This window comes from Bactrocera oleae, chromosome 3 (genome assembly GCF_042242935.1).
Source record: "Bactrocera oleae isolate idBacOlea1 chromosome 3, idBacOlea1, whole genome shotgun sequence".
Taxonomy (NCBI): Eukaryota; Metazoa; Arthropoda; class Insecta; order Diptera; family Tephritidae; genus Bactrocera; species Bactrocera oleae.
Window position 1 is genome coordinate 25,631,531 of NC_091537.1, and position 14,148 is coordinate 25,645,678.

The following is a 14,148-nucleotide window of genomic DNA, read 5'->3' on the forward strand; positions in this document are numbered from 1 at the left end:
TTTCACCGCTAATCCAAATTAAGCCTCTTTAAATTTTTGTGCAGTTTTTATCAACTTTAAACGCAAAAAATTTATATTTAAATCTGTTAGTATGAGCCACAATTTAAATATAATATATGTATTTAATTTATTTTTAGCATAAGTATTTGTTTTTGTAAACGGAAAATATTTGCGTTTTTTCAACCGTATAATTTTATATGACAAACAAACAATTTAAAAGTAAATTTAAATAATTCAAAATTTTGCGGATTTTAATTAAAGCAATTTGTATAAAACGTAAACGTATGGACAGTGTTCACGTAGGCCTGACATGATGTTTTAGTTCAGAGATTACTTAATTATAAATAGTTCTCATGAAATTTATCGCAATGCAAAAAAAGATAATTGTGTGGAAAGAGTACGAAACACAAATCTAATAGTCATAAAAATTGGTTCGTAGAATCTAGAAAATGCATAGTATTTGAAAACAAGAAAGTTAGTCAGTCAGTTAAAGTCATACTATTTATTACCAAACAGTCACCCTTCATCTTAAATGGTTTTCTTAAAATCCTTAGTATTTATAGTATCTATATAATAGAAGATGCTTAAAATCATATTATTTAATAGATAAATTTCAGCTATTCAAAAACCACAAACACCGACTTCAATGTTGTTAAACGGCGCATATTCTGCGATTCCACATATTAGTAAGCCCTTACGTATACGCAACCAATGCGACTATGTTTTGTGAGCTTAATACAGGGTGGCTCACGAATCGTGCTACAAAAACCAACCGTAATAACTTTTTTCAGTGTGAGTGGTCGACTTAGGTTTTATTTTTTACTTGACAGGTTTTTTAAAAATGAATGCTTGGGATGCCGAAAAGCGGGTTCGGATAGTACAGTCCGTAGTAGTAGTCCGTTATTTCCGCTCAAACGAAATTCAGTCGGGATTTTGGCGGCACTCCCCCGAGTAGATGGACCATTATGAAGTGGTACACATGCTTGTTGAATCTGGAGTATTGCAAGAAGACCGTACCATTGAGATCCGTATGTTCGTTTTCAAGAAACAATCGCGGCTGTTGCATCGTCAATTCAGGCAAATCCAAGAGTTTCGACTCGCAACTTGGAGTTAGTATACAGTCATTACAACGGATAATTTATAATGACTTAAACCTGTTTCCTTAGTTCAAATAACAAGGCTTTTAAACCCTCTAGATTTTCCTATTCGCCTGAAATGTTGCCAAAATATGATTGAAATGGCCGAAAAAGACAATAAATTGATAAAGTATAAAAATATTTAGCGTTTTGAATAATTTTATTTAAGGTTTTATTTTTTATTTTATAGAAAAGTAGCTTATATGACACCAGATGCGCTCCAGAGTGCATAAAAATTCTTAACAAACACAAGACACTTCCAATAGCGCATCTACTGTAACCGTGGCAACGCTTAAAACTTTTTGTGGCTAATTTATTTAAATGTGCGGTCTCGACTGCTGTCGTTAGCCCTTTCGAACTAAGGCTAATTTAATTGTTACCTCAAATGGTGCTTTCGTGCGTACTTCTGCGACAGTCGAGTCGACATTAAAAAGTAATAAATCAAATATTGTCAGCGGAAACATGAAAAATAGAACAAAGGTTTAATTTATTTTTCACATGTACTTTGAGGCTGACATTGCGTAAATTGTATTTCTCCTTTGCATTCCGTACTGTTTTGAGATTTTCATAATTCTATTTTCATGTTTTTTGATGTTTGCAACATAATTACCGTCAGTTGAAAGCACACGTGTGTGCCTAATTGGCTTAGCTTATCTCTCCATACAATACACACATACACAAACCCATTGTTGGCCTTTTTCTGAAAACATGTAAATACATATAGCACATAACATCAAGCGCGTACAAATCTAATTACCAAACAGTCGTTCGCATCTCTCAATGTATCCCTTTACAGATGTACATATTTAAAGTTGAGGTTAATAGAATTTTCGACGTTGGTAAAAGTATTTGGGTTTGAAAACGATACAAAAAGTGTTGACTGTTATAAACCACACATGTGAAAGAACATGGCTTAGAGTGTTTTGCAGATGTGTTGGACGACAGCGATACATGACTATTTAATAGGGTTAAACTTTAGCACTGATATTATGCGAAATGGCCGTTGTAGCCGGGTGATTTGAAGGCTAAGTGGGTGGTTGCTGCAGAGTACGGTTAGAACAGAGTACAAAATTATGAATAATAAACAATTTGGAGGCGAAAGCAAATCGGTTTCCTGTTTTAACGCGCTTAATTTCAGAAAAAAGGATAATCAGCTTGTTAGAAAAGGCTTAAAAGTTAGAGGCGAAATGCTAACGAAAGTGTGAGCCCCTTAACTTTAGGGATTGAATACGTAAAGAACCGTATAGTTGATATTGAAATGTAAACATAAACATATACATATATATATACATATGTTAATGTACATATATAAGTTATTTAATATTGAAGTCCTTTATAATCTATATTTAATTTGATATTACGCAAAATATATCAAATAAAAATAAATTTTCAATTATGCTTTAATTTGAATCAATTATGCTAAAACTTATAATAACAACGATACTCTTGTTTATTCACTCCTTATTGAAATTTTTAAAATGTATGTGAAGGTTACAGAATAAAATTTGAAAAAGTGTAGGTTTTTGTATGTTTCGAAACCAGCATAATTTCAACCAACAATTCTAGCCTTGGGTTACTACTTTACCCGTAAATTCTCAAAGATCCCCGTTTCCTTCCACTTACAGGATTTAGATTTTCTTACTTCTTAAATCAGTCTAATTATTTTTTTTGGTTAATAAAATTATTGACCCTGGTCTACTATATGTAAGTTTTGCCTCCCCTCTTTTGATGTTTGCAAAATTTGGTCATATGAAATATGTAAAATTCGTCGAAGAAAGCAAAAACATCGTATGATATACATATATATTTGTATTTTTGCAATCAATATTTTCCGTTGTTTATACGAATATATGTTAATTGGAGAGGAGAAGTATTATACAATAAATAAATTTTAATTTTCTTCACAGAAACTTAAACTAATTATATACAAATTTTATTATTTCTAAGTTTTTAGTTAATGTGACACTGAACTAAAAATGCTCTCAATATCCCAATTTATTTATACAATAGTTAAGTTTGAATCGACCATGACCATAGTGTCAATTATATCTTTATATTATTGATTTTTTCGTATAAATATTTATATTAATAGTTGAGTAGGGGAAGATACAGAGGTATGTTTTTAGAGTGGCGTGGATAGTTGTCTTCCGATGTGACTACTATTAAATACAAGCGTAACAGAAATATCTCACACCTTTATAAGAGTTTATAATAAAAATGGGCAGTAAAGGTTAGTAAAGAAAAATATCAATTCTATATTATATGCAAAGTATGTAGGTATGTACAACAGCAAAAACACTAAAGCACGTATACGTAGTAATAAATCCCATTTCCGATAGCCAGGTGTGAGTGAGTGTCAACGGCAGCTGACGCCGAGCAATCTCCAATGCAAAGCTATACCAGAGGCGTAGTCTACGAATATATTGCATACAAAATAAGCATTTACATGCGCATACATACATACAAAAGGTAAGTGCAGGTGCAATATGTTGAATAAAACAGGTTATAGGTGAAGGCACTGACAACGGAGTGTCGTGATGTTACTGTGTTGCACTTGTCAGCCGGTGGCAACACTCATTACCATATAAAGCTGCATGGTGCATGGTGTGTGTTGCAAATGACAGCGTTGACAATAAAACGAAATAGAGACAAGCATAAAACAGAGCAATAAAGGTCACAGCAGTTTGTGCGGAATAGCAGTCCGTCTATTAAGCAACTGCAGGTTATATGTATTAAACATATACCTTTGTATAGATACTCGTACATATGGGTGTACGCTGGTGTGATATATAATATTATAAACATGTACCTCTTGCTTGGAGCACATTTCAAAGCGCCAAAGCATGCACGTGCTAAAGTTTTTCACTTTCATTTAATCATTAATGCCATCCACGTGTTCTGCCATTTGGCATTTAAAAGGGACCCTGCGAAAACGTCAAATGCAAAGAATTATGGGTTCGTTTCTTAATTTTTATACCCAAACCTGTTTGCGACACTCTTGCGATTTCCTTCTACTCTCAAAAATCATTTATTCTTATATAAGCGCTAAATTAAATTTGTATTAAAAAAAACATGTGCGTTTTATTCCACTCGTATAGCTCGCTCATTAGTTCCTTGATCTAATTTTTCGTAGCTTGGGTATACAAAATCACTAGCACTGAAACCATTGTTTCACCAAAATCCGCTATTTCCAAATTAAAGAATAAAGTAAAACTAGTAGATCCATTAACTCGCTCTTGTATTTAATATTGACCACATCTCTTCAAATTTAAAATTCCATTTTGTTCAAATTGAAGTGACATTTGATACAATTATTTAAGCTAATTCTATTTTCTCTTTTTGGCCGATTTGTTAACTACCTGCGAATATATCCACAAATTTATTATAAAATGAAAAAGACTTTAATCCCAAAAACCGGATTGAAAAATATGTATGATTGGGATATAATTAAAAATTAAGAACGGAAATTGTTTTAGAATCAACATTTTTTCACGTTTACGAACTTTGTGTTCAATTATTTTGAATCCGAGCTTGCACGGTACCATCATATAAAATACTCTAAAGCACTGGTCAACAAACTTACACATTCCAACCATTTATATTTTATCAATTACTAAATCTGATTTTTGGATTAAAAATAATATGTTCAATTATAAAATAATAGAAAGTTTTCAATCCCAACATCGGAATTAAAATTTTTTCAATTAATAAATTAACAACCTTAATTACCATTAATCTATTTTGAAACTTTTTATTTCAATAAATTATTTAAGTTAAAAAAGCAACTACAAACTCGCAACTGAATTTTCCGAATCGTATAAAAGTCTTCTTAGTTTTAGTCCCGAAACTGAGATTACGCCGCTCTATAATTGTGCCACATTACACGTAGTATTAACTCCAGCAAATAATTTCGATAGTTTTTTTTCCCAATAGACTTGTTGATCAATTCAAACTACAAAAATAAACGGTATTTGTAATAATTAAAACGAAGCTTAAGTTATTACAAAACCTTCAAAAGTAAATTAATATACCCAATTTTACCTGTAGCACCATTATATTCCTTTCAACACCTACTCTCAAAACTCTCTCATAAAATTATTGTGTTAACCCCCATGTGAACTGAGAGGAAATTCATAAAAACAGGAATATCTTTAAAAATGCATTAGTAATTTATATGCCCATTACCATTTATATATAAGTAGGAGATATAGAAATTCTAGATAAAATACAAGGAATACAAAAAAAATTCTGCTAGGTGTAAGAAGGACCTTGACAGGATATTAAAAAGGGATTGTCAAAAAGCGGAATTTTGTATTTGGTTTAAAGTACACATTAGGGTCCAAAAAATATTAGCATTACGTAGATTAAGTTCGCGTTTTTAATTTTGATAGCACAAGTTCGTGGAAGAAATTTCTACGAAATCCAAATTCTAACAGAAATTTCAAAAAAGCATATGCCAAATTAGTCAGTCAATCACAATCGCATTCTTCAAAGATGTTAGTAGCTTACAAGATAAGCTTAAAAAGTCATACTTCAGATCGAAATATAAGCTTTTCGCTTGTAAACTATAACTATTGTATTAATGTAAAACATGTTAATACCCTGAACGGGATATTCACAAAGAAACGTCGGATACCCTATAAAGTATATATATAAATGATCAGCGTGACGAGTTGAGTCGATTTTTTCCTCAAGAAGTAGCTGTCGGAACCGTTGATATCGGAACCTTATAGCATAAAGCTGCCATACAAACTTACCGATCAAAATGAAGTTTTTGTATGAAATCTTTTGTATATGTTGCGGTTATATAGTTTCGGTGCATTCGGTGCAACCGAAGTTAAGGTTTTTTCTGGTTTTTTATACGAAATTTTAATGTTATTGAGGGTATTTTATTACTCAATACAATTTGAGAGCACTAATATGTATAAAAAATTAGACGTAATTAACTTTTAATAGTTTTGTACAAACTAAATATTCAAAACAAAAAAATTTAATTACTTTCCGTTATTTTTCACCCAGCTCTAAAAATTGAGTATAATGTCATTAATATTTAGTTTTTCGAATATTCTCCACTCGACTAGTGCTATAAATGCTTATCCATATCATTAAATTCGGTAAAGTTTAACATGACAATCGGTATTAAAAGTTTTTCTGCTCGTTAAGCCGCAATAATAAAAAGTCATTTCGATAAATCCAATTTATCATTGCTGTGAATACTCAGCGCATATTTCACACTTTCGCTTGTGCGACAGAATCACGCTCACATTTCGCAAATTTTGCTGAATACAAATGTGCAACCATACATATTTACGCTTTCAAATTACCAAACGCACGATCGAATTCATTACAAAATATTTTATTTTTCCGATTGAATTCAGTGATTTCCAACTTTGAATAAATTTATTTTTCGAAATACTCTGTTAATACTTCAGCACATATTTATTACTCTTCTATCAACACACAGTATTTCAAACATCACACGAGCATGTGCACTTTGATTTAATTGAATAAATTCGATTTGGTCGAGCTGACTGGCACATCTTTGTTAGCCCCGAGTCATATTATGAAGACGAATCACATAATCTTTATATAATTAAGTAATTAATTACAATTACTATTGCTCGGTTAAGTGATGACGTACCCCTAAAAGTACGCATATGTGAGTATGTACATATGTATATTTGTAAGGTGAAAGCACATACAAGACGCAACAAATACATAAGTAGTTGGCAGTTCGTACAGCACAACCCCTGGGCCAAAAGCTGGTACTTTGTAAGTAAGTTAGAATAAAATAAAGTTTCACTTGCCAAGTTCACTCGACACTCGACACTCGACTCAACTACATTTATCTAATTACAAAATTGTAGTTACGAACACATGCATATAACTTAGCGTACGATGTACCGCTATGTAGTTGCTTGCCAATGACGACTTGCTACCATACTTGTATTGGTGTGGTCTCTTTCAGCTATGCAGTTTTGTTGCTATCGATAAATATCAGCAATAATTAGTCAATTACCATACATATACTTATATGTATGTATGTATATACCGCTATGCACAGAACGGCCTGGCAGCTTGTGGTGTAACACAATTTTATACACTGATTAATTACACTGATTTGGCTCATCACATTTCAATGCTGCAGCTACAATCCAACTAATTACTCCATATAAGACACAACAAGCCGCCTACTTACTTACAACTAAACTTGAATATTGTTAAGTAGAAGCTGAGTGACTAGATAGTATAGTTGTTGTTGATGTAGAGTAAATTAAAATAAAATAATACATGGATAAAATAAGAGGGTTAAGGATACAGATTTTGCTTGAATATTAAATTAATAATTGGTAAAAGCCAAATTAGTACTTTATTTGTTCATACAGTAATGGCCAGATAATTAGAAACAATGGAGTTAGTTGTTGGTCTTAAATAATCTTTCTAGGAAAGTATTGTTTGTACCACGCCAAAAACCGAACACATCAAAACTGCAAACTTTGTAAATAATACACAAATTCTCAAATTGTTATAAAATGGTTCTAAACTTTTAAATTTGTTTCAAAGTTTCTAAACACTTTACTCCAAAATTCCTAAAAAGGTCAGTTTGTCAGGAAGCTATATGCTATAGTGATCCGATTTGAATGATATGTCTGAAGATCTGGCAAAATCAGCTCAATTCATCACTCTTATCATTGATATACCTATATACATTAGAGCGTATCCAACGTTTATTTTGGGTGTTACAAACATAATAATAACCCAACGATTAACCTCCTCCCGCCCAACAAAAATTGCTCAGCTACAGAAACAAAAATTTTAACAGCTAAGAATTATAGTCAATGATATAATGAATTGTTCCAATTTTATTTATAAAGAGAAAACAATAAAGTCTTTTTAATTTTGTGAGTTAGATAAGTAAAATGTGTTGGAATGAAAATTAAAATCATGACATTGTTAGTTCGGAATTGGATCTACAGGATGTTAACAGTTAAGGTCTTAACTGCCTCGAAAAGCGAACCGGGATATTAAATTTAATTTCAGACAGGAGAAAAAAACTGAAAACTATTCCATTCAAGATATTTAGAATATTATGCCAAGAATTTCCCTACGACTAGAAAGTGTAGTTAGATTTATAAGGTTTAAACGACTAGTGTATGGAGGTAGACTTACCCTAGAATCCTATCGGAAATGCCCTAAGGCGAAAAGTAAGAACAGACTCTAACTTTTCAGAATGGATTTGGTAGCTAGGATTCCATGCAACTGAGCCATATTCCAAAATAGGTCTAACCAAAATTGTAAAATGTGGTTTAGTAATATACGGATCTCTAAATTCTTTAGACCAACGATAATGAGGACAGCTTTTGCTTTCAAGACCATGGTATCAATATAAATAATAAAATTAAACTTATGGTCCATATTTATATTCAAATCGACATAGTTAAAAACTTGCTCTAGACTAAGTTTAAATGTTTTATTACATAAGAAGAGGGGTGCACAGATCTACGGGAAAAGCACATTGTCTTACATTCGTTAATAAACAACAAGAACTGAATCGGGCCAAGATGGCTACCTTGCGGAAACCTGAAAAGACATTAATGGTATCTGAAAGAGTATCCTCAAATATCACACGCTGAGTTCTATTATAAAGACAAGAAGCTATCAAAACGGTTGAGATCTTCTTTTGATAATAATGTGTTTAAAATTTGCAACATATGTCTAGTAGAATGATAATCGAGCTTCCAGTTGACTTTAACAATATAAGTCGACCAATATATAAGATATATAACAAAATTAAGGGCGTACAAAGTCTTCAGTATATTATAATTTTGTTTAAGTCAGTGCCATATATATATACTTGTATAAAGGTAAAAACGCACTTCATATCGATTCAGATATTGCATAGCTGCATTATACAAAATATAATGTTTTTGGACTTTTCGGGGTTTTCTTGACCAGATTGGGGTTTAGCAATGAAATGCATCCATACTTTGGCCGAACTTTCAAATACCAAATATAATGATATCTACACTGTGGTTTGAATTTTATTTAATGTACCCAAAAATGGGTGATATGCGCAGAATATTTTTATTCTCTTAATGCCATATGGTAATATAATTTATGAGTAATTAGAAGTGGACATTCCCACTAAGTAATCTTTCGGGAGAATTAGCAAAGATCAAAAAACAGGCCGTTAATTTTGGCAGCTTATATCTTATAATTGCTAACTTGACATATACAAGATTATTGCTGAAAAGTTCATATCTAATACTCAAAAACTACTCTCAAAGAAATATGTTGAATACTCTATCATACTAAACCGGAATTTCGATATGCGATAATGCATGAGACGCGCATTCATTACTTTATTTCGGAGTCCAGTCGACAAACATCCGAGTGAACTCTATGCAAATGATCGAATGCGAAGCGTGAAAAAAAAGAAGGATTAATATTTAAGCTTGTATGGTACATTCAAATATTTAGCCTAAATTGGTCTTAATACGTCCATAGTGGAGGTTCTGTGTATTAGAGATGGATTGAAGTGCCAATGTTCACCGTTGTTTTGTATTTTTTAAGGAATTTTATGTTAAATTTAACTATTGTTTTGGCATTGCTCATGAATTATAAAATAAATTGTGTCGCGATTTGCTTTTACCATTTACTACTAATGCCAGGCATAAAGCTTCGCAAACTTGATAATAAAAGTGCTGGTTATTCAGAAGAATTTAAAATTAAATAGTGTTGTGTTTTGACACTAAAAGCTCATTCAGTCAAAAAAAGCCATTTTACAACGCCCAGAAAAACAAACTTAATCAAAAGAAGCCATTTGTAAACAAGATGTGGAAAAACAGAATCAATTAAAAGAAACCATTTGTAAACAATATATGGATAAATGAATATTTTTTGGTATTGGACAGGTACCGAGGGCTGTTTGGTTTTTATAAATGTAAAAAAGTTTTAATTAAATTTCATTTACAATTTTTTTATCATAACTTTAATTTTCTTTTATTCAAGTACTCAATACTTATTAATAAAGAAACATTAAAAGTAAATTCAGATTCTTTATATGCCTTCATAACTTTCAATATAAATTACACTAGTTAACAGTCATTTTGCGACTGTGATGTTAGAAGATGTTTCTTGCTAATTTTGGGTTGCTAAAACCGAAAATGATAGAAAAATTTCCTAACATGTAGGATTTACTAAAATGACAACAATAGCTGCACGTGAGAAAATTTTGAAATTTAATATGTAATCAGAAATACACCCACACACGCCTTAGCACATCAGTCGCAAAATGTTCCTTTATTTGTTGAGCAGTGTCATTAGCTTGTATTTGGAACGTAAATTGAGAAATGAAGGAGATTTAAATCAATTATCCACAAATTATGAATGCGACTCACTAATTGCAAATAATTTAATAGCTACGTCGGATATCACTTTACATCAAATTTGTCTGGTAATTTTTGAATTGCCTCAATTAAGATTAATTTAGGAGCTTCGTTGCAAAGCAGCGCATTTACTCATCATTAGGGCTGCCATGATTTACCACTACTAATGCGAAAAAATGTGCGTGTGCAGTATTCTTTACAGCCTAAGTGGTGACCACAAATACAACAACAACAGCAACATGCGAAATCAAATTGATTTATATTCAATTTTCCGTTAGTTACTTCACATAATTTATTTTATTTTTTTTTCGGTTTGAATTTGTTGTTTTTTATTTATTTGTTATTTATATATTCTTTCACTTTTCGGCTAATATCCTCTTTAGCAGAAACAGCTGGTGCCCTGCTGTAATGCGGCTATGCGGCTATTGAGATTAATGGCCAAGTTATGGCGTTAGCTGGCGCGCACTTCATGGACTTAGGCGCGTTTAGAGACTCGCTCGGCCTCACTAGCTAAAAAAAATAAAATATTTGATAAATGCAAGTTCACTACATTCACTTGTGAGCAATTTATATCTTGTCGTTGTAACCATATTTTAATACTGGATAAATATGTTTTGCATTGAGATAAAAATAGTGTTGGATTTATATATCACTTAAATTTTATTTTAAAAGATTGTTTGGTTTTTGCTTAATGAAATTTAACTATTTATTATATTTTTATTCTATTCTTTCTTTTTTTGTTGCACAAATTTTTTTTTTTAATTTTAAATAACTTACTTCGTATTTTTTTTTGTTTTATTAATTTTCACTTTCAATTTATGTTTATCTAAACACGTTTTAATTATTCCATGCCATATTTATACTTCATTTATATATTTTGTTTTAAACAAACTGTGTAACTTTTCCGCTTTGTTGGTATGCTTTGGCAAAGGAAATATTTTTGAGATAATTTCTTATAATTTTTAGTGTTTTTTTTACATTAATCAAACACATTTCCCCATTTCAATTAAACTTTCACAATTATTTAGTTATTAGTTGTGTTTATTTACACATCAATTGAATTGATGTGTGTGATTCATCAGCCGCTAATACACGTACCGTCACTGACAATTCAACACGAACTGATGCTGTGCATGGTGTGTTATGTTATCCTTCGCTCCAAATGGGATGCTGTTGCAGATATGATAAGGCAGCGGTTTACATGCCTCGACGCCGCATTTAGTGTTACTTTTGTGCTCAACTGCATTGTGGCTAGGTTAGTTGAATTTGGTAAACTCATTTCACCGCAGCCTGTAATATCCAAAGGGAAGCTGTGCAGAACTGCTCTTAATATTCCACACAGCAGCGCTAAGTGAAGGCGTGTTGCCTCTGCAGCCATAGCGCAGAGAGAAAACGGGAGATTAAGCATGGCTGCAAATTGGTTTGTTTGTAACTTACTAATTCTATATATACCTATATTATATGCTCTGCAGGCTGTTTATTTAGAGAGTGATAACTTTTGACTCTTACTGTTATCTTTAACAGACTCAGCAGTATACCAAATTGAGAGTGAAAGCAGTTAAAAGAGAAATTTATTCGTTTCGTAAAATTAAGAGCAACAGTTAAAGTAAACAATTCAGTGCACTTTAAAGTTTTTATAGTTAGGAAAGACATAAATGTATCGTGACGTCATAAATGAAAGGAAAATAGGGAAAGTTGGTCAGTTCTTTTCATCCTATCATTCTTCTTTAACTTTTATTATTTATTATTTGAAAAAAAAAACATTACGAATTTTGTTCAGTTCGTTTAAAAATCAGTTTATACTTGTAGGTAAATTTTAGAATTTCGAAAACGATAATATTATATTTGATAACATTAAAATTTTTTATATAATTTTTTTTTTGTGTTTTGCTTTTCAATTACCAAAATTATTTTAATAAAAATGATAAGATATTAAGTATGCTATAATTTTTTTTTACTCATATGATTTTACTTATGATTTTAATAACTGAAGTTTTGTATTGAACAACAAGTAGAAAACCAAAAAAAAATGTATTAAAACAATTTTGTAATTTCCACAAATGTTGGTTTTACAATTTAAATAATAAAAATTTTGTATGTAACGCTTTATTTACTTTACCGTTCTACTGAGAGGTACTGCTACAAGTCGTCTACTGTTAAGAGCGCTCAATATCATTTAACGAAAAAAGAGACTTCATCAAAAATTTTTTTACATTAAATTTGCGCGTTTCCGAATTTTCGCAAAACTGTCTATACAAAGAGCAATTATGCCTATATACGTGTATGTCGTACTTCACCAATCATACCGCTCTTCTCCCTCCTCTTAATATATGTGCCAGCATACCAATATTACTCTTATGATAATATAAGATGCTGTCTTTTCTCCGCTGTCAACATTTGCGAGCAACCACAGCGACATTTTTTTTATTATACTTTTCACACTTAAAATGTGGGTCACGATTGACAATATCGCGCGTGAGGGTGTGTGCGTTTCATTACCAACATACATACATAGGTATGCGTTGGCATACAGACCACACTATTGTTACGCCTTAGTGTATGCAATTAAAAGCACAATTTGATGAAAGCACCAAACAAAATGACACCTGAGAATGTAAAACAAATAAAATACATATATGTATATACATATACATAAGTATACCATAGACATATATCGCACATGCATTGGTAAGCATATGTATATATCTGACATATTGATGTGCTTTTGCCAAAAGGAAGCAGACATATGCGCACTGGAGCGTTTACCAAACCAGTAATCGCGTTATAGTTTGACAAACACACCGACTAGTTAAATCGTCCAGCTTATGAACGCCTAATCCATTCACTAAATAATATAAAGCATTAATATCGAAAGAGTGGGCCAACAGAGTAGATAGTCTACTGTTATTCCTGTATGCATGTATGAATGCGCGTTGATGCGTGTGGGGAGTGCTGAGTCGCTAAAGCCGTTAAATGGATTTTAGAAAAGCTCTATTATTTACAGCCAGAAAAACCAAATTTTTTAGAGTAAAACAAAATTTGCACAATCCACTACACATGTTCAAAAAATGTTGCGACACAATATTGCACATATGCTGCAAACACATGTACAAGTGCATATGTGTATTGATATTAGTATTAGTGCAACAACTCACTGCCTGCGCTGCTGCCAACTTTTCCATAGTTATTTAGTGTGGCGCGATGCGGTGAGGAGTTGATGAGCAGATGCGCTTGTTGTCTGTCAAACTTTCGATGTTGCCCTGGCAGGTGCACCAAAATATGAGCGAACGCTTGTTGTGACACGTTCGTACATATGTATGTGTGAGCGCATGTAGCTGCATTGTTGTGTGGTGTGCATGTTAAATATTTAAGTGATTGTTATTGTTATTGTTAGTTTTATGGCGCATGAATTATTTTTGTGGCAGCATGTGTGTGGCGAGAGCATTACAAAAAATGTTTGCTGCAGACAATGGGTAAGGAAAAAATAATAATACAAATTGCGAACATTTAAAAAGTAATAAAAACCGCATTTGTATTTTACAACGTTCGGGTGTGCGGGCGCATTGTGTTAAGTGCTTTTAAAATATTTTTTACTTTTCTTGGCATGCATTTTTTGTGGTGTT

At 31.9% G+C, this 14,148-nt stretch overlaps 1 protein-coding gene and 1 long non-coding RNA gene across 3 annotated transcripts in view; one reads left to right on the forward strand and one right to left on the reverse strand.

Moving 5' to 3' along the window:
- CadN2 (Cadherin-N2) overlaps positions 1 to 14,148 on the reverse strand; it is a 135,225-nt gene that overhangs the window by 80,375 nt on the left and 40,702 nt on the right. The window lies entirely within an intron of this gene.
- The window catches only part of LOC118683129 (uncharacterized), a 45,852-nt gene continuing 35,183 nt past the window's right edge, over positions 3,480 to 14,148 (forward strand). Inside the window, exon 1 of the long non-coding RNA XR_011395582.1 lies at positions 3,480 to 3,605. This is a non-coding gene — a long non-coding RNA (uncharacterized lncRNA). The remainder of the gene's footprint in view (positions 3,606 to 14,148) is intronic.